General features: G+C 41.6%; 1 long non-coding RNA gene across 1 annotated transcript in view; it reads left to right on the forward strand.

Annotated features, from left to right (window-relative positions):
• The window catches only part of LOC143677589 (uncharacterized), a 139447-nt gene that overhangs the window by 26676 nt on the left and 87224 nt on the right, over positions 1-25547 (forward strand). The window contains exon 2 of the long non-coding RNA XR_013172698.1: positions 9999-10049. This is a non-coding gene — a long non-coding RNA (uncharacterized LOC143677589). The remainder of the gene's footprint in view (positions 1-9998; positions 10050-25547) is intronic.

A 25547-nucleotide genomic window follows, 5' to 3' on the forward strand; every position in this document is an offset into this window, starting at 1 on the left:
TCAGCGGCTCAACAATGTCTGCCTAGACTCACATCTTTCCAACTTTCCACCCAACCATTTGAGTGTTTCCCTGGGCTCATTCTCTTGATAGGTCACAAGATGGTTTGCTTAATTCTGGGGATCATATCTTTATTAAGAAAAAGCCAGAGACAGAAAATGGGGCTTTTGTAGTCCTTGTATCTCTTATAAGTAAGAAACCTTTCCCAGGAGCTGTCTCTTTCATCAGTGACTTGCTTAAGTTGTGTCCCATGCCCATTTCTGCCTCCTGTCTACTCCCTTCAGAAAAGGAGTGGGGTCACTGTGATTACCATTGACCAATCATGATTTATCCCCTGGGCCTGAGGCTGGGGGCAGGGCTGAGGCCCACTTTCTTTGAGGCAACTGAAGATGTCTACCTGACTGAAACCTAGGCACTCTTAGCAAGATCTGATGTGAGGAATGGCTGTTGGGTAGAACACCACAGTGTCTGCTACACAAGTAGTATGTTAAATTCCACCATGAACTCCTCATGGTACTGGGTGCTGGGAAAACACAAAAATTGCTCCCAGTGAGGTGTAAGAATTGAACTGGGGGAGACCAGATTCAAAGCAGACTCTAATGTCGTCCTATGTGGAACAGAACTTCTGGTGCTTCTCAAACTTCAGTGTCTGTATGAGTCAACCTGGGGGTTCTTACTAAAATGTAGATTCTGATTCAGTAGGTCTGGGATGGGGCTGGTTTCTACCTTCAGATAAGTGCTCAGGGGATGTCCATGCTTTGTTGCAAGGACCACACTTTGAGTAGCAAGGACGGACTCCATATGCGATGCTGATTGTGAAGGAAGAACGGAAACCAGAGCATTCTGGAGCGCTTCCCGGAGGTGGGGATACTATGCAGGTCCTAAAACTTGTAGGATTTTGCTGGATAGACTCAAAATAATATACACGAGAAAGCAGGAATACTGTCCAAAAAAGCCATGGCTCTTAGGATTACTTGTTCTTCATTTCTCAATTTCTTCAATTTCTTAATGCCTGAAAAGAAATGGACATAGTGACAGTATACAGTACCCCAGAGAAGAACAGCAGGTTAAGAAAACTCAGACGGTATTTGGATATAGTTTCAAAACCAGGAGTAGGCCTTGCCTAAAGATAAATTAATCTGTTTAGTTTTTAATACACCCTTTCATGCCCCCCCCAAAAAGTACAATGAAATAAAACCACTATCTCAATGGTTGTGTTTTTTTCTTAAATCTCTTTGCTTTGTAATTAAATTATTCATCTTCTCCTTAGAAAATCAAGAATGCAATGAGAGAAACTGAAGAAAACAGTGGGTGTTTTCTTAAAATCAACCTCCTCTTAAAAAGGATGTACCAATGTGAGATAAAGAGCTGTTACAAACCGTGGAAGTTGATCTGTCAGTAGGGCCGTTGAGGCGGCACATTGATGCTCCTGAGTTGTGATAATGCAGTTTTTTTTTTTTTTTTTGGAGCTGGGTGATGTATATAGAGATGCTTTGGGAGCTAAAACACACATAGCTGTAAGAGATTAAAAGGAAGCAAAAACGACTATGAAATGTCATTGATTACACAGGCAATTTGCAAACTCATGCTTAATAAGCATTCTGATCATTGTCTGAAGACCAAGAGGCTGTGTTTAGGAATATCTGAGATGCTATCTCATTTTTACATGGATTAAAATGAGCAGGGATGGGGAGTAGAGAAAATAGGTGATATCCTAGCTCCAAATTCTGGATTCTGCTGCATTTGGTGACTTAACACTCTGGCACACTATATACTCGTATTATATAATGTTACTGATCAAAGGGGAAAAAAAGCAGATTTTGCTAATCAAAATAAATTGGGCATGGAGATTAGGATGTTAGTCTGGCTTTATTATGAATTAACTGTACGGTTTTTAGTTTCACCATTCATGAAATAGGAGAGTTGAACTTGGTAGTGTTCCCAAACCTACTGAGCAGTATAATAATCTGGGTAGTCTGTTAAGAGCACACATTTCTTGAAACTACCTGACACCTGCTGAATCAGAATTCCCAGGGGGTGGGGCCCAGGGAACCTGTACTTTTAAAAGGCTCTTTGGCTGCTCCTTTTGTAGTGCCCCCCCCCCACCCCAAGTCAGAGGGACCCACATTTAGAGACCATTGGACTAGACAATCTTTAAGATCCAATTTAGTCCCCCAAATTCTCTGATTTTAATGCAACATTGACTAGAGGATGGTGGAAAGGAAAATTATTTAGGTAACCACAACAGAAGTATTTTTTAATTATTAGTTTACCACGAAATGGTTTTCACAGTGGTTGGGCCTGAGGATTTGGCTTAATTTTGCTGTTACATCACCTCTGCATTTGGGAATGGCCACCCATCAATTCAAAGCTGATTTGGAAGCAGAGAAGGGGAGAGAAACGACTTCATCTGCACTCACAGATCCTGGTCTGCATTTATTCAAGCACAATTAAAAACAGTAGGGTTTCCCAGTTAACATTTGGTAAAGCTCACAAAAGACAGTTGTTTTGCTTATTGCTTCGAAAAGCCTGTGGGGGAGGAAGCATGTTTTGACGAAACTGTTGTCTTAAATCTCCAAATGTGAAATTATGTAATGGTTTATGCATCAGGTTGTCAGTTCAAAAGCACTTTGTGGTCAACTCTGAGGGCCACTTGGGAGTAGGAAGTCTTTCTTTCTGCATCTCTTCTTCATTAGCTGCTATACGTGTATTTCTTAAAAGGACTGCAGTCTTAAAATGAATGATACATTATTGTTGGCATTTCGGTATTTTGCCAGTGCTTTTGCCTCATTGACTGTTAAACAGGTATTGTAGACAAGTCTCATTTCAAGGAAATAAAGACAAAGCTCAGGTGGTTGGGCCTTCTCTAAACTTGTGCCTTTAAACCAGGTCCACCCAGCTGGCACACAGATCCGATGATCTTTGCTGTCCTAGCTTGTGTGTTTGTGACTATCATCCTGGACTCCCACCCCCTGCATCCTACTGTGTTAGCTCCTTTCACTTTTACTCTTTGTCTTCATTCACCTGGCTCCTGGCCTGCTTATGTCCTCCGCTTTTAGTCCTGTGGACAGAGCTGTACTTTGAGTGTTGGTTTTGTCACTGTTTCTTGGACTCAGCTTGTACTTGCCTTCTGATTGTATCTGCTACTTCAGGTATCCACCTGCTGAAGAAAATTCCAGTCCCTAATATTGCATCCCTGCTGGATCTGTCCATCTCTCCCACACCCCCTTTCCCCTTCCTCACCTACCCCCTCTGTGCCTGAGTGTGTGGGAGAGTAGACAAATATATAGGATTTATCTTATTCGCAGAGACTTATTTCAGCATGAGACAGCTAATAGTATAGCTCACTGCTTCTCACACTTCAGTGTACAGACCAGTGACCTGGGGATCTTGTTAAAATGCAGATCCTAATTCACTAGGTCTGGGTGGGCTGTTCTAACAAGCTCTTAGGTGATGCTGCGCTGCTGGGTTGCAGACCATGCTTTCTGTAGCAAGGGTATAACTGATCCCAGAGGCAGAATACTAGAGAACAACTTTTCTCAAACTCCACATTGTTGACAGTTTGGGCTGGATGATTCTTTGCTATGGGGACTGTCCTGTGCATAATGGGATGTTTAGCAATATCCCTGGCATCCACACACTAAATGCCAGTAAACACTTCCTCCTCCTTCCTGAGTTAAGACAACCAAAACTGACTCCAGACATCACCAAATACCCTCTGTAGGGTAAAAAACTCACCTCTGGTTGAGAACCATTGGTACAGAGGTTATTACCAAAGGGCTCTGGGATTAGAATGCTTGGATTCAAGTTCAGTTTCCCCAATTTACTAGACTAATGCCTTGGGCAATTCACTTTACTTGTCTGTGTCTCAGTTTGCTCCTGTGTAAAATGGGGATAGTGATAGTATCTACATTAGATATTCATAGAGTTGCTTGGAGAATTAATGATCTATTATATAGTATATATGATACTACATATTATATAATGATTAGAACAATATATCTGTGGAAATCAATGTGTTAGCTAATTTTGTTACTATTTTGCTTTGTGCTGGCCTTTTTATTAAAGGATGCTGTTTTACTGTCTATGAACATATTTCGATCAATCAAAAGAAAATAACATTTACACGGTCTTGAATTATGACAATATAGTTTATTTATTTACCTAGCTTAAAATAGAAAAAAACAGCCCATTAAAAATACATCTTAGCATTTTGTATTGATTTGATTTAGTTCATCCTGAAACTGTATTCAATAGCAAATTAATGCCACATGACTTATGTAACAACAACAGTGAGGGAAAACAAAAGATATAACAATCTAATGTATTAGAATTCTAAAAGAACAGTCGCTAGCCTCTATCCAATCCTTGTACTTCTGGTTTGGATAATGGTCCTGCAGCTTTCCAACTTCCTTCTAAATTCAGGCATTAACTATTTCTGTGGAGAGTTAGGATTTAACACCGTGGCATGTATGTGATTGATTTTGCCGAGGACATGGAGGGGTGTAAAAATGGCCCGTACAATTCCTATCACAATGGGATTGAAGTTACCCAGTGTGCTGGTCTGACAGGATGTATGTCCCCTAGAAAAGCCATGTTTTAATCAAAATCCCATTCCCTATTCAATACTGTATGTTTGAAACTGTAATCAGATCGTCTCCCTGGATGATGTGATTTAATCAAACATGGTTGTTAAACTGGATTAAGTGATGACATGTCTCCACCCATTTGGGTGGGTCTTGATAAGTTTCTGGAGTCCTATAAAAGAGGAAACATTTTGGAGAATAAGAGATTCAGAGAGAGCAGAGAATACTGCAGCACCACGAAGCAGAGTCCATGAGCCAGCGACCTTTGGAGATGAAGAAGGAAAACGCCTCCCGGGGAGCTTCATAAAACCGGAAGCCAGGAGAGAAAGCTAGCAGATGACACCGTGTTTGCCATGTGCCCTTCCAACTGAGAGAGAAGCCCTGACTGTGTTTTCCATGTGCCTTCTCACTTGAGAGAGAGACCCTGAACTTCATCGGCCTTCTTGAACCCCAAGGCATCTTTTCCTGGATGCCTTTGATTGGACATTTCTATAGACTTGTTTTAATTGGGACATTTTCTTGGCCTTAGAATTGTAAACTAGCAACTCATTAAATTCCCCCTTTTAAAAGTCATTCCATTTCTGGTATATTGCATTCTGGCAGCTAGCAAACTAGAACACCCAGTTAGGGCACAAGGAGAGTTGGGCCAGTGTCTTCTTCTCACAGCACTAGTGGCTGGAAGGGAAGGATGAAACAAAGCTGCCAACTCTGGAATCTCAGACTTTGTATATCTGGACTGTAGGTCTGAGAAAGAAAACCCTGTGCAGAAAATGTGGTCAAATGAACAGAACCAGGGCCTGTGGCAGCTGGACTTTAGTCTCAAATGTCTGTCTGACAAGGTCTGTGACCTCAGAGGAGTTGCGAAAACTCTAGGTTCACCCATCCCTGCTGTAGTATAGATTAACCATTTAGTGATCTGGAATCTGTCAGCCTCAGTTCTGCCCCCAACAGTCCTGAATAACCTCTGATGGGGTGTTGAGTCTCTCACAGAGTGCTGCCTACTCCCCTTCTTGTTGCAATAAATGTAATAATGCTTTCCAGGATGACAGGGGCATGAGCTTCGCCAGTCTGCTGGTTGGGATTTTAGGGAAATTCTTCCTTTCATCAGTGCTTTTGCCAGCATGGCAAATAGTTTTCTGTGGAGAACACTCACAAGCTTGATATTTGAATTATTTTTCTTCATCACAGGTCAGTCCTCGTCCTTGCAGTGAAGTTATGAATGAAGTTTTCTTTAGCGCCTACAGGGATCTATGAAGAGCTATGTAACAAGGAAGTACAGTATGTCATAGGAGAATTCACTTGGGCGCAGCTCTACATGGTGCTAAACAGCTCATTATAATAATGGGGGGCAAAAAAGTTGAATGGTACTTGGCTTTGTGTAGATCAAAAACAAATAGGGGCTGGGCCACAGTGGCTCAGCAGGCAGAGTTCTTGCCTGCCATGCCAAAGACCCGGTTCGATTCCCAGTGCCTGCCCAGGCAAAAAACAAAACAAAACAAAAGACAAATGGATACTCTGTACTTTCTGCATGCTTTTCCTGTAAACCTGCAACCTGCTCTAATTTCTTAAAAAAAAAATAGATACATAAAAATTTTAAATTATTAATTGTATGTTTCACTTGGGTCATTGTATTGGCTCTCCAGGCAATAGTGATGTGCGATTTATAGCAGTTTCACTTGTTGTCCAACCATATTTACTCCCCTAGTCCTGCAGCTAAAAGTTGTTGAGTTTTCCCTGAGTGCTAAGTGCTAAGTGCAGTGTTAAGTGCATTATGTACATACATTATTTTGTCTTGGTCCCTATTCCAACACTATGATAAGGATGCTGTTCTTATTTCATCATTTTATAGTTGAGCAAATGGAGGCCTTGAGAGATTAAATATCTTGTCCAAGGTCACAGAGCTAGTGTGTGATGGAGTCAACATTAGCACTGACGTATTTAAACTTCAGAGCTCTTACTCCATCAAGGTTTATGCAGTAATTTTATCTCAAAACTTCCTCTATATTCATAGTCTGGTTGACACTAACTACCCTCCGAATGTGTTAAAAGGGAATTCCTTGGTATCATGGGTTGGGAACTCATATAATTCATTTAAGAAAAAAATAAATATATTCTGTCTGATATCAGTGGTACATTACCTGATCTCATTATGTGGTGACATTTCTCTAACAACATCTTGCCTTCTTCTGAGCACTTATTTTTATTTAATAGATTACTTTGTCAGCTACCTGTTTTCATTTTCATAGCAAGAGAAGACCAATTCACTGCTCTACCAACTACCCTCTTTTACTTATTAAAATGACTGTAAATTCAGAGCTGGTGAAAAGGGTCAGATTGATAGCACTGCTCTAGGAAGCCACAGAAAGGAAGTGTAAAGCCTTCTCTCATTTCCTGCCAATAATCTCCGACCAAAACCTGAAAGGGGCATTTTTAGAAAGGAGAGACTAATTCGTGGTCTTAGACAGTCATTCTAAGTTTCCTTGAAAGCCCCAATTAGAAAGTTAAAGAACACACTCAAGTAAAGGGGAGTTTGATCCTTTAGAGTTGTAATGGTTAAAGGAAAAAACACCTTTAGATAAAGAGACTTTGTATTTATTAATCACTTTCAAACTGTTAGGAAGGATGAGTTCTTTTCTATCTTGAAGTCTCAGAGTTAATTCATGTGGAGTACCCTGGCTAGAGGGTACAGCCAGGATGGAGAGCTTTCTCAAAATTATTTGATTTTGAGACTGATCGAAAGAACTTGGGGTATTTGGATTGAAGAAGAGAATAATGTGGGGCCTATCATAATTATCCTAAACTACTTAAAGTGCTATCATGCTGATAATATCTACCTTTTATTTGTACCTAACAGATGTAGGCTTATTGCTTACTATTTCATATAATTTCTACCACCTGGAGAGGTGGGTACTATTATCAATGTCATTCTCATTTTATAGATGAAGAAATAGAGTCCCAGAGATTAAGAAACTTGTCCCAAGTTGAACTAATTCTGCATGGTAGGATCAGGACTTAAAACAACTCCATCTACTTTTAGAGGTCTTTCTCTCAACTATTATATATAATCTACTTTGTGAGTGGCTGCTTCCATTCATTCTTATTACATTCAGTACTTGGGTATAGTTCCATGACTAATTGGTAGAAGTTATAGGATAATGTACTTAGGATCTGTACATTTAAAGTCATCTTTTTTCCATCTTAAATAATTTGGAATTTGTTCTTTAGATAAGAATGAGCTATAGAAGGGTTTTTAAGTCAGAGTGTATCAGATTTAGAAGAGATAGGATTTAGAGATTTAGAAGAGATAGAAGATTGTTGTAATAGGCTTGGCAAGAGACTATTGGCAAGAGTCTGGACGTGGGGCAGATGATGAGGGATGGAGTATAGGAAGCAGATTCCAGAGACACCTAAGAAGAGGTAAGCAGGAGAGACTGTAGTGAACGGGTGGACATGGTAATGAGGTAGAAGGAAGAGTCAGGGATGATTCTGAGGGTTTCAGCTCAGGCAAGTGGGTACATGGTGATGCTATTACCTAGAAAAGTTATAATGTAGAGAATGTCTTGGAGTCATGGGAAAGGAGTAATGCATTTCATTTTAGACTTGTTGTGTCTAGTACCTGTACTACATCAAGGTAGAGATGCACTTTGATGAACTTCAAGTTCAAAAGAAAGGTCAGAGCTGGGCATGGAGTTTGGGTACGTGAAGTTGGAGCTCTGGAGTGGATGAAACCTCCTAAAGAGAGCATGCAGAGTAGGAGACTAGAAGGCCAAGGACCATTAACAAAATAGTCATGTCTGTTCCAGCCATTTAGCAGGTGGTTGCTGGTGGAGGAGCAACACAAAGAGAAAATTACATAATCAAGCGTCATAATCATAAGAGAACATGTTGGGTTTTTTAGATTGTCTGCTAAACAAAGCAATCTGTGTGCAGCTGAACATTTCAGTCTTCTCTTACAAAACGCTTCCAATAGAGTAAAAGGAGTAGAAATTAGTTCTGAGGACTGTGATTTAGGTGGGGTTTCCTAAGACTTCTCCTCCTCTCCTTCCTCTCTCTTCCATGCCCCATCACTCCAAGTCAGTCTTTTCATTATTATGATTTGCCAAAATTCTAATGTTCTGAAGAATGTCTCTGTGTTAGTGATGTACTGTACTTGAGGTATGATAGAACACTCTGGGAAGGTATCAGGTTTAGGGTTTTACTTTTCTAATTTTTTATAAAAGCCTGAAATGATTTCTCTCCCTTTTTACCTTTTTCAACACTTTTCTGCAACTACAGGTGGAATGGTAAGGAGGTCATCTCACATTCTTTCTCCCCTTCTATTTCTTGACAAGCTGTGTGACCTTGTACAAGACACTTCAGCTATCGTGGGCTCAACTCTCCTTATCTTTTAAATGCAGAAATTGGACAATATTTTCTCTAAGGTCCCTTTCAGCCAAAAGTTTTCTGATTCCATAATTCAAGCCTGCACATAAATGCCATTTAAATGTCATTGGTTAGATCACCAAAAGCCTAATAATTATATAATCATGGATAGATCAAGTTTCATTGCAATAAGGTTCTTCAAAGATTGAAAATTTCTCTTTATGAGAATGAAGTCAGAAGACTTTTTTTTCCCATGAGGTTGAAGTCTCCATTTTGGTATGAGCTCTAATTAAATTAAAGCCAGAGAAATTTAGACTAGAAATAAGGAAGCTGCCCCTGCCTCCCCATCCCCCGACATGCACTTTGACTTTAAAGGTTAGGAGATAATAGTATATGTTCACTGAGAAATGTACAGGCTTTTGAGAACAGTTTTTTTAAGAAACTATCTTGCTGAATAAGTTGCAGCTCTAAGCTTAGAGTAGAGAGAACCAGGCTGGGGAGTCTGCATGACAAATAAGGTTCTGGGGCTCCTACTGGATTGGGGAGGATATTGCCCTCAAACAGGTTTGCAGGAATATTACCTGCGTGATGGATCAAATCATGGTTGATATGGAAAGCAAATTCTCAAGTAGAAAAAACATGCCAAGAATGACTGCTAGTAAGAGGGACAAAGGAAGGCTGTAAAAACAGGAAGCCAAATGAAGAAGTCAATGATGGTTAGGATTAGGAACAAGATGAGAAGCAAGGTATGAAATATTTTCAGGAAAAGCAGTGCTATATGAAGGTTGGCACATATACCAGTAGGCCTGCCTTTATAAAGCCTTAGTTATCTGCCTTCATAATTTTGAGAATCCTGGCAAAGCCAGGCAGTGGAAGAGAAGCCAGCTTTGGTGCCTGGACGTTCTCAACCTAGGGAGAAGAGACTGCTAAGGAACAGGGAGATCTTTTTTCCCTGAGAGTTCTGATACTTGGGCCAATGGTGCATGTAAGTGATGTGACATTATAGTATCAAGATGTGTCTGTGTTTCACCTTCATTTTCTATTTATTTCAGTGGCCTGAGATCAGTCCTGCCTCCTGTCGCTCTCTGCAAGGTCCACTTTGGGTGAGTCATCTCCCTCCAGAACGGTGTCAGTCATTACCCAAATTAGGAGCTCAGTGTGACATAGCGCTCTTTGTGCAATTTATTGGCAATGTAATATAAAAGTTCAGCACTTCAGAAACATCATTTTAATCACTGGGGTCAAAAGAACTTTTTTGGATGTGACATAAGTCGCTGCCTCCTTAGTTAACTTCTTCCTTTGATTGGCAAGAAGACTGCAAATCACCAATGCATGGATGATCTCTTCACAGTTTCATTTCTATTTCTTTCTATCAGTTGCAAATATGGATTTCAGCTAGAGTCTTTAGTATTGCAAGAATATATAGAAAAGAGGCTAATTCTGACTCTAAAGGTTAAGGTGAGAATGAGAAATGGCCTCAGGGTTTGTAAGTGAACTTATGAGTGCATTTCATTAACCCTTATCTATTGAGCACCAACTGTATACCTGACACAGTTATTCTAGGCACTGGAGGTACAAGAGTGAGTGGGCCAGCTGAGTTCCACTCTGGTCAAGCCTACATTCCAGCAAATAAACAAAGAATTAGGGGAATATCAAATAGTGATAACTACTATGCAAAGAACTAATTAGGGGAATGCAATAGAGTGTGAATGTGGTTGCTTTCTTCAGGTTTCCAGATGGACTTCTGAGGAAGTGACATATATATTGAGATCTGAATGACAAGAGAGAAGCAGCCCAGCTTTGTGCAGATCTGGGGGTGAGCAATGTAGGCACAGAACATGGATGGTACAAAGGCCCAAAGGCAGCACTGAGCATGGCAGACACAGCTGAAGTTCAGTGGACAACAGAGTCGAGGAGTAGGAGGTGAATTCTCAGAGAAAGGGAGAGCCCAGGCCACATGCTAAGTTTGGAATTTATTCCAAGTATGTTAAGAAATCATTGGAAGGAAATAATTGAAAGGACATAAGCAGGAAATAATTTTATCTGATGCACCTTTTCAAAAGTTCATTTGGGCTACCATATGGAAAATGGAATGTATGAAGATAAGAGTAGAAAAAAGAGTTAGGAGGCTACCACCATCCCTCTCTCCCACAGAACAGGGAGGCTTGGACTAGGGTGGTGGTAGCAGACATGGAGAGAAGTGGATGAATGTAGGATTTATTTTGGGGGTGGATTTTACAGAACTAGTTTCTTTCATGTGGATAAGGTGAGAAAAAGAAAGAATCAGGGTAATTGCTCATGTTTGAGGTTGAGCAACTTGATAGATATTGATAAATAGATAAGTTTACCAAGATGAGGAAGAGAGGAAGAGAGGTAGGTTTAGGGGGAAATTCAAGTTCAATTTGAAGTACATGTGAGATGTCAAAAAGAGGCAAGCAAGCAGTTGGATATAGAGTTGGGTGACCCTCAGTGCTGGTGTGGCAGAGATAGTTACAGCTCATTGCATATCCTAGTGTTTCCCCCATATTTTCCACCATCCTGCATTTTGGTGGGATCATGTGATTAAGTTCTACCCAATGGGGTTGTATTATTTTGGGTTGAAACATAGAAGAATGGATTTGTGTTCTTGTGATCTCTACTTCTTCTACAGAGACAAGTCATGTTCTAGGTGGCAGAGTCCTTTTCAGCCTGGGTCCCTGAGTAGGTGAAGCAGAGCCACCATTTCCTCTGCTAACCTGTATTGGTCATTCAGGGTGAGAGAGAGATAAACGTCCTTGTGTTGAGTCATTGAGGTTTGGGGGTTAATTTGTTACTGCAGCACACTTCAGCCTATTCTGACTACTAGACCTGGAGAAATAGATTTGGGCATCATCAATAAAAAGATGCTATCAGAAATCATGGGGCTGAACATTTCATTTTATTTAATGAGAGAGTATAGGTAGAGAGGAAAAGGGAGCCTAGTATTTAACTGCAATGTGCTCTAACACCCAGGGACTGGGCAGAATAGGAAAGCCAGGAGTGTGAAGTATCTAGGAAGCTGACAGAGAAGATGAGACATAGGAACATGATCCTCAGTGTTGAAGTGCTCAGTATTTGAACAGAACGGGTGATTTTGCAGCATGTCTAGACATTGCAATAGCAGTTGAGTTTTCCCTAGAGTATTGATTGTGAGAGAAAGCCTGTGCTGTGAATTTGTAGAATTAAGTCATGAGTGCAGCACAGAATATTGTAAAAATTCTATATTGACAAACTATATCCAGCCAACAGGTCACAAAATGTGAGTTTTTTTTTTTTTTTCTTGGCAGATACTGAGCAGATCCTAGCCAGATGCAGATAGATTCAATTTAGGAAGCTTTCCCTAACTCATTGCATACTAGGATAGATGCTTCTCTTTGGAGTTTTCAGCATGTCCATAGGATGCCTTTAAGGCTTGTCATATTGCAATTTAAGTATTGGTTTCATCAGATAATGAACTTCTCCAGGACTCTACCTAGTGTTTACATTGCTGCTGCCACAAAGCAGAGCCTTAGTCAGTGTTTGTTCAATGAATGAACAGTTTTGCCTAGAAACTGGCAAGATGCAATTGTGAAGTGATAAAGATGCTGATTGTCACAAATATAAGGTGATAAGTGTTTCTAGCAACATCATTTGACCAAAGGAATCCTGACCCTCTTGTTTAGATTCTTCACATACTTTAATCCATCAACAGGTACTGAGTGCCTGCTGTGTACCAAGAAAAAAAAAGTGCATTGAAGGAAAGAATGGAGATTATCTTAGTCTCAACCCTAAAGAAACTAACAGTACAGCCAAGGGGACTTGGCTAATGACTATGAAGCCATCTGAGAACACTCAGAGATGGCAATCTTAATTAACTGAAAAACTGAGTGGTATAGACAATGAGAGTTAAAATGGATAAATATTAAATGAAATCAGATTTAGGAAATTGTTCTTAGAGAAGGTAGGATTTGAGGAGAGAGGGCATTTGTAAGACTGGGGAGGGAAACACAGAGAGGGACTGAATGAAAGCTTCATTGACTGTGAAGAGGCAAGAGATCTTTAAAATCAGAATAAAGGGTATGTATTAGGGCAGTAATGAGAAACATGGTTGGAAAGGTAGGGTGGGGCCAGACAAGGAAGGATTTCAAATGTCAGTTAGGTGGTAATTTGTACCATCTATTCATATATGCATCCATCCATCCATCCATCTACCCACCCACCCATCCATCCATCCTTCCATCCAACTACCCACCCACCCATACATTTGTGAAACATTATTGACTGACCACCATCTGCCGAGTGCAATTATTGAGGACAGGGTCAGAAGTATACTAGTAAGCAAACAAATAAAGACCTGCCCTCATGTGGCTTACATTCTTGATGGGGGGATAGATAATGAACACTGAAACATTTATACATCAAAATTTTAGGTTGTGATAAATGTGATTAAGAAAAGTAAGGTGGTACAAGGAGATAAAGAGAGATGGAACATTCTAAGCTACTTTGGGTTGGAGGGAGGTCAGGAAAAGCCTTTCTGGGGAGTTGATATTTATGAAAAGATCCATGTAAGGTAACAAGATGAACAGAATGAATAGGTTCCTCGGAATCAAAGTGATATGACAAAGAGTAGTTCAGGAAGGAAACAATATAGGGGAAGGTGGAGAATCAATGAGGTAGCAGTAAGAAAAATGGCAGAATGCAGAAATCTAAGAAGATAGTATACTAGCTTGAATTACAAAGGTTTCTCTTACATAAGTTTTCTTTTCCACATTGAATGTATTAGGGTTTTTTTTTTGTTGTTGTTGTTATTTGTTTCCGAGATAATCAGGTATTATAGTTTAAATAATTAAGAAAGACAAATGTTCATACTCTCAAAATAAACCAGACTCTATATTTTAATAGTCTGTTTCCACCTCCTCTTTTATTTTTTTCTGCCCCTCATACCCCATTCATTAACACTTTAGTTTGGGATCTGTTCACGACACTGTCATTTTCAAAGGTTTTCTCCTCTTCCTACCTATAAAGGGATGAGCAGTCCATCTGACAGGCTGGTGTCCTTGGAAAATGGAGCTAATAGAAGTTACGGATTCTCTTGCCCATCTTATCAAAGTTAGGCCTATGAGTATTTCATGGCTTTATGCCCAGTAGAAGAGGATTAGGGTTGCCAAATCTTCGTATAATAACAAGCTCCAATCTACATAACACCTGGTCTTTACAAAGCAAGCCATTACCAATGTGATACAAGTTGTCATTCATGAGTTTTTGCAATTTTCAAATTAGTAGGAGTTGTTTTATATATACATACGTACAAACATATATATATATAAAGTTTCCTGATCATCTGCTTATGTCCCTTGTTAAGTGTGGACTGAGTAACTGCCTCTCCTGATTCTACTATTGGGTCATGACTTTAAAAAGCAGTGGGGAAGAAGGGATCATCATACCTTAGATCTCTTGGTCAGTAGTTATTATTGGTGGGTGAGCACGAGATCAGGGGACTTAGATAATGCTGGGCTGTTGGTGGGAGTTGCATCTGCTAAGTTAGGGCCCAGAAGCAAAGGCCCCAAAGCTGGCCAAATGAGGGACTCATCACTGTTTGTCCTCTCTACACTACTAGTATATGACAGGAAGACAGACCAGAGATCCAGTTGCTGAGATAGAGTTAAGAATTTGGATCCTAAGGTAAAGAACTGGATGTCAGACCTGGGGAAGGGGGCGGTGGGAGTGGGAAGGCAGATGTAGAAATGAGGAGATGAACAGGTTTCCAAATAACCGTCAAATGCATTTGGTACTCTCCTTTTCTATTAAGTCACCATTATCTCTTGCCATGATAACTCACCTTCCTGTTTCTACTCTTGTTGGTTTGTCTCTGCAAAGTACCAGGCTGACCTTTAAACAGCCTAATTTAGGTTATATCACTGCATTGGCTTACAAAGATCTGCCCCTCCCTGCCTCTCTTACCCCACCTCATGCCACTGTTCTCCAAGCTCACTACTCTCCTACTCCTCTGGCTCCTGATCGATTCATTATATCCCAAGGTCTTCCTACCACAGAGTCTTTGGCCATGCTATCTCTCACCCCCCATTTTCCTGACTGATATTGCATGAGCTGCAGTGTGTTATGGTAGTTAAAATGCAGATTCTAGTGCCAGATTGCTGCCCTCATCCTGGCTTTTATGAGCCAAGTAACTTGAATAAATTGCTTAAACGCTTTATGCCTCTTTTGTAAAATGGTTATGATAATAGTGCCTACCATGAAATGGTAATGAGGATTAAGTGATATGTGTGAGGGACATAGCGCAATGCCCAACATCTAGAAAATTCTCCATAAATGTTACTCTTATTTTATTTTGGGTCTCAGTCTAAATATTGTTTACACTTCCCTCTAATATTTTCCTTTTTCATAGGACTCTTTTCTTTCCTTTTTTTTTGTATGGGCAGGCACGAGGAATCGAACCTAGGTCTCTGGCATGGCAGGTGAGATCTCTGCCTGCTGAGCCACTGTGGCCCACCCTCTTTCCTTTCTTTTATATGTTTACAATTAATTGCACATATGTTTGTTTATTGTTTGTCTCCCCCATTAGACTGTAAACTCCATGAAGGCAAGGACTCAGGCTACTATATCACTGAGCCACTGACACCTAAAACAATTCCAGGCACATAGTAGACACTCAACAAATAAGATGCCAAATGGATGATTGAGGCCAATGGTTCAGGACTAAAGTTTGTGAATGCTGAGTCTCTGTTGGGAAAGTGTTGGTGCCTCAGAGGGACTGCACTGGGCCAGAAGCCAATGGAGTTTCACTATACTACTTTTCAAGGCATTATCTTTACAATGTATTTTAAGATGTAGACACATCAAAATCAAATTACTGGACCATGCTCAAAACTCACATTTAAATGCCAGGATTAAATGCTCTTTTTTTGGCAGAAGAAATATTCAGATTTGCCATAGATGCTCATCTAATCTGGAAATGGCCTGAATGAATTGTGTAAATAAGACAATCATGGTCCCTTTCCTCTTCTTTCCCTCTCTCCTTTTCTGCCTCCCTAAGTGATTAATTTTGTTGACTCAGTTTACTGCTTTACTGCTTGGGCTATTGTGGACTTCCTTGGTGGCAAGTCCAAGTTATGGCCTTAACCTTGCATTCCTCACTCCTATTTTAACTCGGGTTTCTTTATCTGCATCTTTCTTTATCTCGTATCTGTCTAATGCCACTGCTCATTTATTTCATTTATAGAGCACTCTTCCATCCATGTTTGATAGACTGTATGGAGAACATCATGTTCAGAAAGAACCATGGCAGACACACCCAACAACGACAACAATGGAGACTTCAGCTCCAGCAGTACTTGGATAGTCTAGTGTTACTTTCCTCTGTGGCTCCCTCTAGGGCACTGGTCCCAACAGACATTTTCCTCCCTCCCACTCTCCTCTTCCTTTGTTCTGTTGCTTTGTTCTGCGTTCACCAGAAGACCTGGTGCTACTTGAGAGCTTTTGTATAGGGCAGGGGATGGGGGCCGGTTATGGAAATTTAGAATCTCCAAGTTAATTTCCATACTTGGAACATTGTTGTATTCCTCACACATAATGATGTCATCTATTTCTCAAGGCTACCTTCTCCTAAATCTCTTCTTTGGTTGCTTATTTTGGAAAATTTTTGTTTCTCCTTTTCAGTCTTCATTGTTCACCCTCTTTTTCCCTGCTTAGGTTATCCTTTTAAATTTTTCTTACCTAATCTAGATTTTCAGGGCACTGGTTTTATTAAGACCAAAAGCTGACTATCTTGATGTGAAACTCATATTCATTGGTAAAATATGTATTTAAAGCATAAATTGGAAGTCCAAATTCAAAATGATAGAGGGAGTTAAATAAGTCTGGTGTTTCCATTTTCCTTTTATGAGATTTGTATAAAATCCGCAGTCACATGGTATCAGATGAAAATCAGACATCTACTATAGGTTTATGCTGAAATACCTGTCTTGGACATAGTGCCATAATGAGACGTGACTATTCTGTAGTTTAAAGGAGCCAGTAAACTAACAAAATGAAGAAATATTTAAATATTTGTGGTTATTTTTAGAAATAATTTCGATTTCCTCCTTAAGAATTACTCATTTGAGGAAGCCTAATGTACAGGACATAATTGCTAGATGGCTATTTTCTCTTATATCCTAGTTCTAAAAAACAAAGGATCAAATAAAAGCAATGTGACAGAGGAGGAAATTTGGGTCTGAAGAATGAAAATAGTCTTATGAATACCATAAGTGGTCACTGAGGTAGAGCAGTGGATTAATGAGAATGGGCTAACATGCTCAATTAGAATGAATGTTGAAATCAAATTGCTAGCCTAAAGAAAAATATACATATCACTACGTCCCCTGAAGAGGGAGGGGGGGAACCTAACTACCAAAATGTTCATAAATATATATATATACTCGGAAGTCCTCCTTGTTGGCCCCATTCCAGAAGGATTGCAAACACTTATCTTTCTACCATATGGATACGTGTGTATGGGATGTGGCCCAAAAATGCAGCTTTGATTCTGGGAAGCCTGGCTGTAACTGTTCAGGAAAACAGAAATGTGTTTCTTTGGCTATTGTTCCTGAAGTTACTTAAATGAGGCTCATTGGCTATTGATCCGTATAGACTGAGATGACAGTAAAACATAATGGACCAGCTTCTCTTTCCCCAGCCTCTTGGGATTGGCATTCTACCATTTGGGAGTAATAAATCATGGTTTTGGATTTGGGGAAATATTCTGGGATCTGGAAGGCCGCTGATTTATTTATAAGACGGTGATGTCAGAAAGAAAAGCATAACCCAGAGTGTGATAGTAGTGCTTACTGGGAGAAGAGCGACTGCTGTTAAAATATTAAGCAAGCAAGTTCCCTTTCCACAGCAAGGCAGGTCAGAGTCCCTCACCAACACATTCACTTTTCCCTGTTAGGTGGCACTTATATTCTTGTAGTTTTTTTTTTTTTTCTGTGACAGATCATAGCGGCTCTATTTATCTCTTTAATCTAATTTGTGCTGTGACATCAAGCCTTAATTTTATCACTATTATGTTGCTTCCTTTTAAGCACCCATGGTGTGCCAGGCATTGCATAAAATAGAAAAGGTACAATCCCCACTGTTGCTAGTCTTACACATTTAAAGAGATATGAGAGGCAAAATATCCTGTAATTGGCAATAGGTAGTCCTCATGCTTTTTACCCCTTCTCCCTTTTGAAGTAATTTCTTCATCTCTCTGAACAAGCCTAAGAAGTTCCTTAGATCAAAGGTGTCAAAAACCAGGAGGGTTTGGAACAAGTGTCAGAGAGTAAGCAAACGACTTTGAGAGCAGGGACGCTGCTCCTTGCCTGCTCAGGTGCACTTTGCTTTCCTGCCTCGTTTGGGCTTACTCCGGCTCTGCCCTCATCCCACCCCCGACTCCCGCACCTGTTCATCGGCTGCCCTGAAGCTGGAGGCACCTCCTCCATCAAGTCCATTAAACAGGGGAGAGAACTAGGGGTTTTCCCAGGCTCTGATACTCGTGGGCTGACAGTCTCTGGGAGTCCCTCGATAGAGAGGGGACAATTCGGTCCGGTGCGAGCCCAATTCCTGGCGATCACCAGGGGACACCCCTAATTTTATCACTTCACTCTTTCCCGCATACTCTGCTAGGATCTTTGTCATTTTTTTTTTTTTTCAAAATACCTAAGCCTTCTCGTGCCCGGGGACTGTAGAAGAACCCAGGGCCATCCGGACCTTGCGGGATGTCTCTGTGCTTTTTGTTATGTGTCTGAGTGTGCATGTACTGGGAGACATGGAGCACCCCCGTCCTCTCTTACTCCTCCCTCCCTTTTACTCCATGGATCCCCGAAGCGAAAAGCGCGCGCCCCACTCCGTGGCGCTCCGTGGTTTAGGTACCCCGGGTCCAGGCCAGCTGGGGCGTCCTTCTCACCAGGTCCGCACCTACACCCGGGAGCTCCAAAGTTGCGGAAAACAGTCGCCGGGCTCGGAAGAGCCAAGAGGGAGCGCAGCGCGCTGGCTGATGCTCGCCACCCGGAGCTAGTCGAGCAGAGGGTCGGGCGGGTGCGTCCGCTGGAGGAAAGGGTGGGGGGAGGAGGAGGCGGAGGGAAAGAGGGAGCAGGGAGGGGCGGAGGAGAGCAGCTGCCGGGGGAGGCGAGGCGCAAGGTGGCCCCCAGCGGCCCGGCGCCCCGCGGCTCTCGGGGACGCACCAGGCAGCCAATGGCTGCCTGCAGATGGCGTCTGCTGCACCGTACCTTCCTCCTCCTCCTCCTCCTCATCTCCCTTCTCCTCCTCCTCCTCCTCCTCCTCCTCCACCTCTTCCTCCTCCTCCTCCAGTGTTGAGGAGCCAGAGTCGCCGCCGGTTTGCCAGACGCTGGAATGGGTGGTCTTCCAACACACACCACCATCTTCCTTGCGCTCAGAAAGCTTGGGGCTCGGCTGCTCCCAGGGGCTGCGGCGGCGGCTCGGGTGAAGCGGGTGAGTGTGGCGGCGCTGCGCCCGTAGCAGGGGATGCCCGGTTTCCCACCGGCGTGCGCTGGCGCGGGCGCGAGATGGCAGCAGCTCTGGGTGGCGGGCACGCCAGGGGCACGGACTGGTTTTATCATCCCCGAGTAGTCTCCCTCGCCCCTTCGCTCGGCCAGCGGTGGAAACTTGGAAGCGGAGCTTTACCCGACGCTCTCGGGTTAGGGCTTCGGGAAGGGCGGGCTGCCGGGGGCGCAGCATGCAGAGACCCCGGCAGGCAGTCGGGTGAGGACAGGCAGGCAGCGAGCGACCTGGGCACCGACCTCGGGCATTGGGACTCAGTGTGGGGTTGGGGCGGGAGGAACTCTGTTCTTTCCAACCTCCCGCTAGCTTTGGAGGGCACTTAGGAAGGGAATCGGCGTTCCCCATCCTGCGCGGGGAGGCTTGGAGGGCGGCTACTTCTGCGGGCTTTGCGAACAGGTTGACTGAGGGTTCCCTTTCGGTAGCACCGAAGGCGAAATCCGTGTGTGGGCGTTCAGTGTCCCTGGAGGATGTAGCTGAGCAAGCCAAGAAGTTTTGCAGCTTCCTCTGATTTATCAATGGAGTGTCGGGAGGCTGCAGCAACAGTTTCCACTGTCCCGCCGGGGGGGCGAGGAGCGAGCTGGGAAGATGAGGACACTCTGGGCGGCCGTGACATCAAGTTGTTTGTTAAGGGAGACCTGGAAACAAGGCGTGATCGTGAGGGGCAAGGAGGAGAACGCATGTATTTTCTATGGCATTATCCATCTGCGCCTGTTACCTATCCTCTATTACTCCTGTCGAAGTATTAAAGTTATTAAAATAGGCAAGTGAAACCTCGGTTCTTTGGCTTCCTCATTTTTGAGTCTCAGAGTAGGAAAGCTTAAGGTGTGTGTGTGTGTCGGGGTGGGGGAGTGTTAAGCTCTCCCTCTCTCTCTCATGCAAGATATTTTAAATACAAGAAAATGAACTTTATTTGGGGAAGGGGCGTATGATCCAATGATCCTTTTTTTTTTTAGGAATAATTCTGAGCATCCCTTAACTATAGCAATTTAGTTCCATGCAGTCAAGGTTGAGTTATGCTAAAATCATGGGAGCTCTGTGTGTTCTGTGGAAGGCATAAGGGTCCCTTGGTTCTCGGATCTTTGCCAGGATGGTCTGCAGGTAGCAGGCAGTTTCCCACTTTTAATTCTGTTTGTGCTGTAAATGACAACCTGGCCAGAGGAGTCAGCCTGGTGTTTCTCATCAGTACGCCTGTGGGTATTCTGTTGTTACGAAATGGTAAGCTGTGCAGGCAAGAGTGCTTGTCAACCAGGCTGTTTTGTGTGTGTGTGTGTGTGCACATCTGGAGTTTCAACAGGCAATCTTTGGATGTCAAAGTGATACATTTATTTCTCTTGCAGTGTCAGGGCAGTCTGGGCTTGTTGGGCAACTGGGAGACAGTGATCTCCAGGGAAGCCGCTTTGTGCTCTTGACTCTGCTACAGCAGTTAGTTAAGGCTTCCTGAAAGCCTCTTAGGATGTTACTAACCAAATCAAGAAGTGTATTCAGTGGTGTGTGAAAAGTTCCTGCCTTTCTGCCTTAAAAGAAATATATACACTCCCTGTTTGAAGCTTTACTTTGATGCACTGCTGTGCCATGAATGAGATGTGCCTTCTTTCAAAACTTGGTGCTTTTTGTGCTCTGTGGGGAGATGAGCCACCGTGTAAATTCCCTGCAGTTGACTTCTTCCTATCCCTGGCCTTGCATCCTTCCCATCTGCGTCTTTGAGTTCAGGACTGGTAACTCTTCTTCACACAAATGTAAGTGAAATAGAATTAGGAGGATAACTCTCCTGACTCCATAACAACGTGCACAGACACTTCCAAGGAATTTGTGTGTGTAATTGCTGATTTCGAAACTGTGGGGGCAGTCTTACACATTAGTACAGATAGTTCCAGCAGCTGTGCAAAACCACAGAACACCTACCAACCACTCAAGGTTCTGGGATTAATTGCATTAAGAGTTGGGAGATGTGTGGTGGGAAGGGCTGGCCTACTGCTGGTGGGCTTGGATAGTGTATTTTGAAGGTTCATAACACCGTGGGCTCACTTTGAATCTACCTTAATATTTAAATCAATACTTGAAAAATGATCTTCTCTTCTTAATCTCCTTCCCCCCACCCCCACCAAAAAAGAAGAAGTTTTTAATGAAACTTGTCACAGTTATAAATCTGGAGGACGAAAAAGCAAAAAAAAACTATTAGGTAAAAAATACGTACCTTTTATGACTCATGAAAAATGATATAAATCTGGACTCCACTATTTGAGGACTGACATTAATTAATTGGCAACTAAACATACTTTTCCTGATCTCTGTTGAATGAGCCCAGTGAGAGAAAGTAGGTAAGGAATTAAAGAAAAAAAAAATGGGACTGCTGACTAAAATGTACTTCATCAGAAAGGCTATTAAGCTTTTGTCTTCTTGCAGCAGATTCTGTTTCTAAAGGAATAATTCTTAACGTTTGTAAAAACAGAAAGTCCTCAAATAAGCAGTCAGAATAAAAAGATAGGAACTAAATGAAAGTGGGGGAGGTGTCCAAAGAAGAAAAATCCCAAAGCATGTCAACTCATTTTAATTATCCTTCACAAATTGAAGTTGGAGTTATATAATCCCTCTAAAGAAAAAAATCTTGCCAAAACTACAATTTTGCTGTTCTGCACACCTTTGTAAAGAGTAGGCATTGAAATATTAACATCATTTCAAAAGTTTGAATAGAATGATGAAGAATAGTTAGTGACTGGTTGTATTGAGTTAAGAATCAAACTGACAAATGATACAATATATTAAATACACATCAAGATAAACACATCAAAGAATTCTAAGAAGTGACAGCTACACTACTTGGTGTGGAAAAAAGAACAGTAACCTGTATGACAAAGCTTCAGACGTACTATAGGGATGAAGTGTAAAGGACACAGAAGTGTAAAGAACACATCTTTGAAAAACTATGGAAGATTACAGTATCAAGAAACTATTTGCGTGAGCTAGTCAGATATGCTTCTGGATTTTTGAACATGCATTGTACTTATGTTTTGAAAAGAAGACGTAGTCCAGTATATAGCTATAAGAGAAGCACCTGCATTTATTTTAACATCAGGCAGCTTCCTAAATATAACACAGGTCCTTAACTGGGAGCTGTTAACAAGATTAATATCCAAGTGATAATTAACATGTTAAACCTGTGAAAGTAGAGGGATTTTTTTTAAACACCACTTTTAATTTTAGACATTTACTATTATGAGTCTGAAGTGGGATCGCGTTTTTGCAGATGTGAAGTCACTGGCACTCTTGCTCCAAGATGATAAACATTTTATTCACCCTTTAAAACTTCTCTGTTAACTAGGATTATTTTGTTGATATTTTTGCTAAGTTATTTTATGGGTGGTTATTTATAATAGCTAACAGAGCCTATTGATGAAACCAGGCCAAAGAGGATTAGGTGCTGTTCTGTGTTACTTTGTACGTAGCCCTTGACTGAAGGGGACAAGGTATTCCCGTCATTGAATTCCTGGGTTTATGCTTTCATTGGGAGTCATGTTGCCCACAGTAGACCAGCTATACAAACTATAGGCAGTTGTTTTTCAGTTATAATCTACCCATGATTTATTATGAGCCTTCTTTAGCTACTACTTCAAGCGATTCTTTTGAAAGTTTATATTAATGAAATTCGATTACTCCATTTCCTTCTTTGGTAAAATTCTGAACCTAAGTATAGAGATGCAGAGAACAGATTTCACTGCTGGTGGGAACATAGCATTTATTGCAGGGGTCAGGGAGTGGTTGAATCCAAGCTTGGTTTGTTAGCTAAGTAGTTAATATATCTGGTACTTGGCTACAGTATTTTAAAAGCATGTGTATGCTGTTGTGATGAGTGAAATAGAGTATATTTAAGACCTCACTAAGTTCATATCCGCTTTTGGTCCTCAGGTATTTTTGTAATTAGTGATTCCAAAAGTAAAACTCTTCGCTGTGCTTTGGGGATCTGTAGAATTTTTCAGAATTAAACAAAAACGTTCTTATACCAGAAGAGATTGGACATTGGTTCAGATGTAGGGATATGTAAAAGTGTGGAAATGTTTCCTGGATGGAACCAAGGGCTATCATTGTCGAACTTAGGTATTCTGCAGCAAGAGGCATGATGCTTGCTTTTGCTTTTGTCCCTGTAGACATATTTTAATTATGAGACTCTTGTAATTAAATATACTTTGGTTAAAAAAAGAATCCTAAGTAACAAATGCACAGATGATTCTTCAGTGCCTTGGCTGTTGAGAAGCTCATTGAGGTGTTCCACTTGCGTGCATGAGGGCTGGCTGCTGATTTGTGCCGTGGTGCTATGTTAGCGAACAGCTCATTACTTCTGGAAGAATCACAGAGTTAAGAAAAGATCTGAACTTCATGGCCGTTAGACATCATTGATTCCCTTGGCCTCAGACTGTAGTTTTGTAGAAACCTATATTTTAACAGTGGAGCCTTTCAGGTGATTATTGTAGAAAGCGTCCCATGTAATACACATAAATGAACGTATTTCTAATTGTACTGAGGCTAAAGCTTGCAGTAATATATCCTTGCAGAGTTTGCTTCCGGGCTCCCCTCTACTTTTCTGCCCTTTTGTGCTTATGTTAGACATACTCAGGCAATTTGGACAGCGTGCATTGATTCGGCCTTACTGGTTGTAAAAATACTGCTATACTTCTGTACCACTATGTAAATACCACCATAGGCCACTCTCCCGGTAGTTTGCACCCACTAGGAGGGTCACCTACGTGGCATGGCAGAGGCCCTTGGGACCCACTCAGGGCTATGGCTAGAGTCTGTTCTGTTTGGTAGGTGCCTGAGTCCTACCAGCTGATCAATATTTTTAAGATTATCCCTTGATACTTTCACTCGTAGTAAGAATAAATGCAACCATTTGTGATACTGCAAGCGTGCCTCTTTCTAATAGTGGGCCTGCCTGATTCTGTGCTACAAAAGGAAACATGTCTCTCAGTGTGAAGGTGATTTATTGCAAGTACACTTGCAAGGAACTGGAGGAATCTTCCTAAAACCAGTCTGAAGTGAGGGTGTGAGTTAGGGTTTTTATAGATAAAAGAAAGGGTGTAGGGATCAAAAACTAAGTAATGGCTGCATGATTTCTTCTTGTCAGGCCAGCGATGATGTCAGGCTTCATGAGGAAGGCATGGGCAAGTTTATCAATCCTGTGTTGTCTCAAGCACGTCTTGTTCCAGCTTCAGTGATTAGAGTTAGATATTGATGTGTAAGCACTTACATGCAGGGTCTTCATGACTCTTTTCTTAGCTGACTCTCAGTAATGTCAGACTTTTGTCTTTTGAGGAAGAAGTCACTGATTCACAGGGCCTCAGGGTGTTTTGGATGCTATTCTCTTATCTTATTCCTATAGGCAGAACTGAGAAGGTCTGGTTAATGTCCTTCTGGAACTAAGTACATGGAGTAGATTGTTAAGCTCAGCGAGGGAAAGCTTATTTTCTAGGTATCACTCCATTCACTAGAATAGCTACTGGCCAATTAGAGGCAAAGAATGCCAAAAACTTGCTGGACTATGAGCAGCCTTCTTTGGTGAGCTCTTCTGGATCCCTTTTAGCTAAAACTAAAAACAAATACAGCTAAATTAGTCCTGAAAGACACAAATCATGCTTCTTCCTTGAACAGAAAACATAATATTACTGGTCCTACATCAACTTAACACATACCTGTTATCAATTCTTTATTACCCCATTCTCCTTCTATTAGGTTTATCTCCTAGCAGATCCTCATGAAAACCACATCTATTTAAAACTACTGAATATGCTGTCTCCCATCCCTTGTGAATTCAAATCCTACTTGCCAGTAGCGATGCTTCCACTAGGCTTTCTCTGGTTATGTCAGTTTCCAAAACCCTCTCTCTGTTTACACAATTAAGGTGCTAGACTCTTGTAATGTTTAACTGAATCTATTTTCTTATTAGTATCTACTTATGGAATCCTGATAGCAAAGGATTTCAGTGGGAAAGAGGACCATTCTCTGCTGAGAATTCTGGAAAACACAAGAGAGGGGAATGTGATGGATAGAGG

Source organism: Tamandua tetradactyla, chromosome 3 (assembly GCF_023851605.1).
Source record: "Tamandua tetradactyla isolate mTamTet1 chromosome 3, mTamTet1.pri, whole genome shotgun sequence".
Classification (NCBI taxonomy): domain Eukaryota; kingdom Metazoa; phylum Chordata; class Mammalia; order Pilosa; family Myrmecophagidae; genus Tamandua; species Tamandua tetradactyla.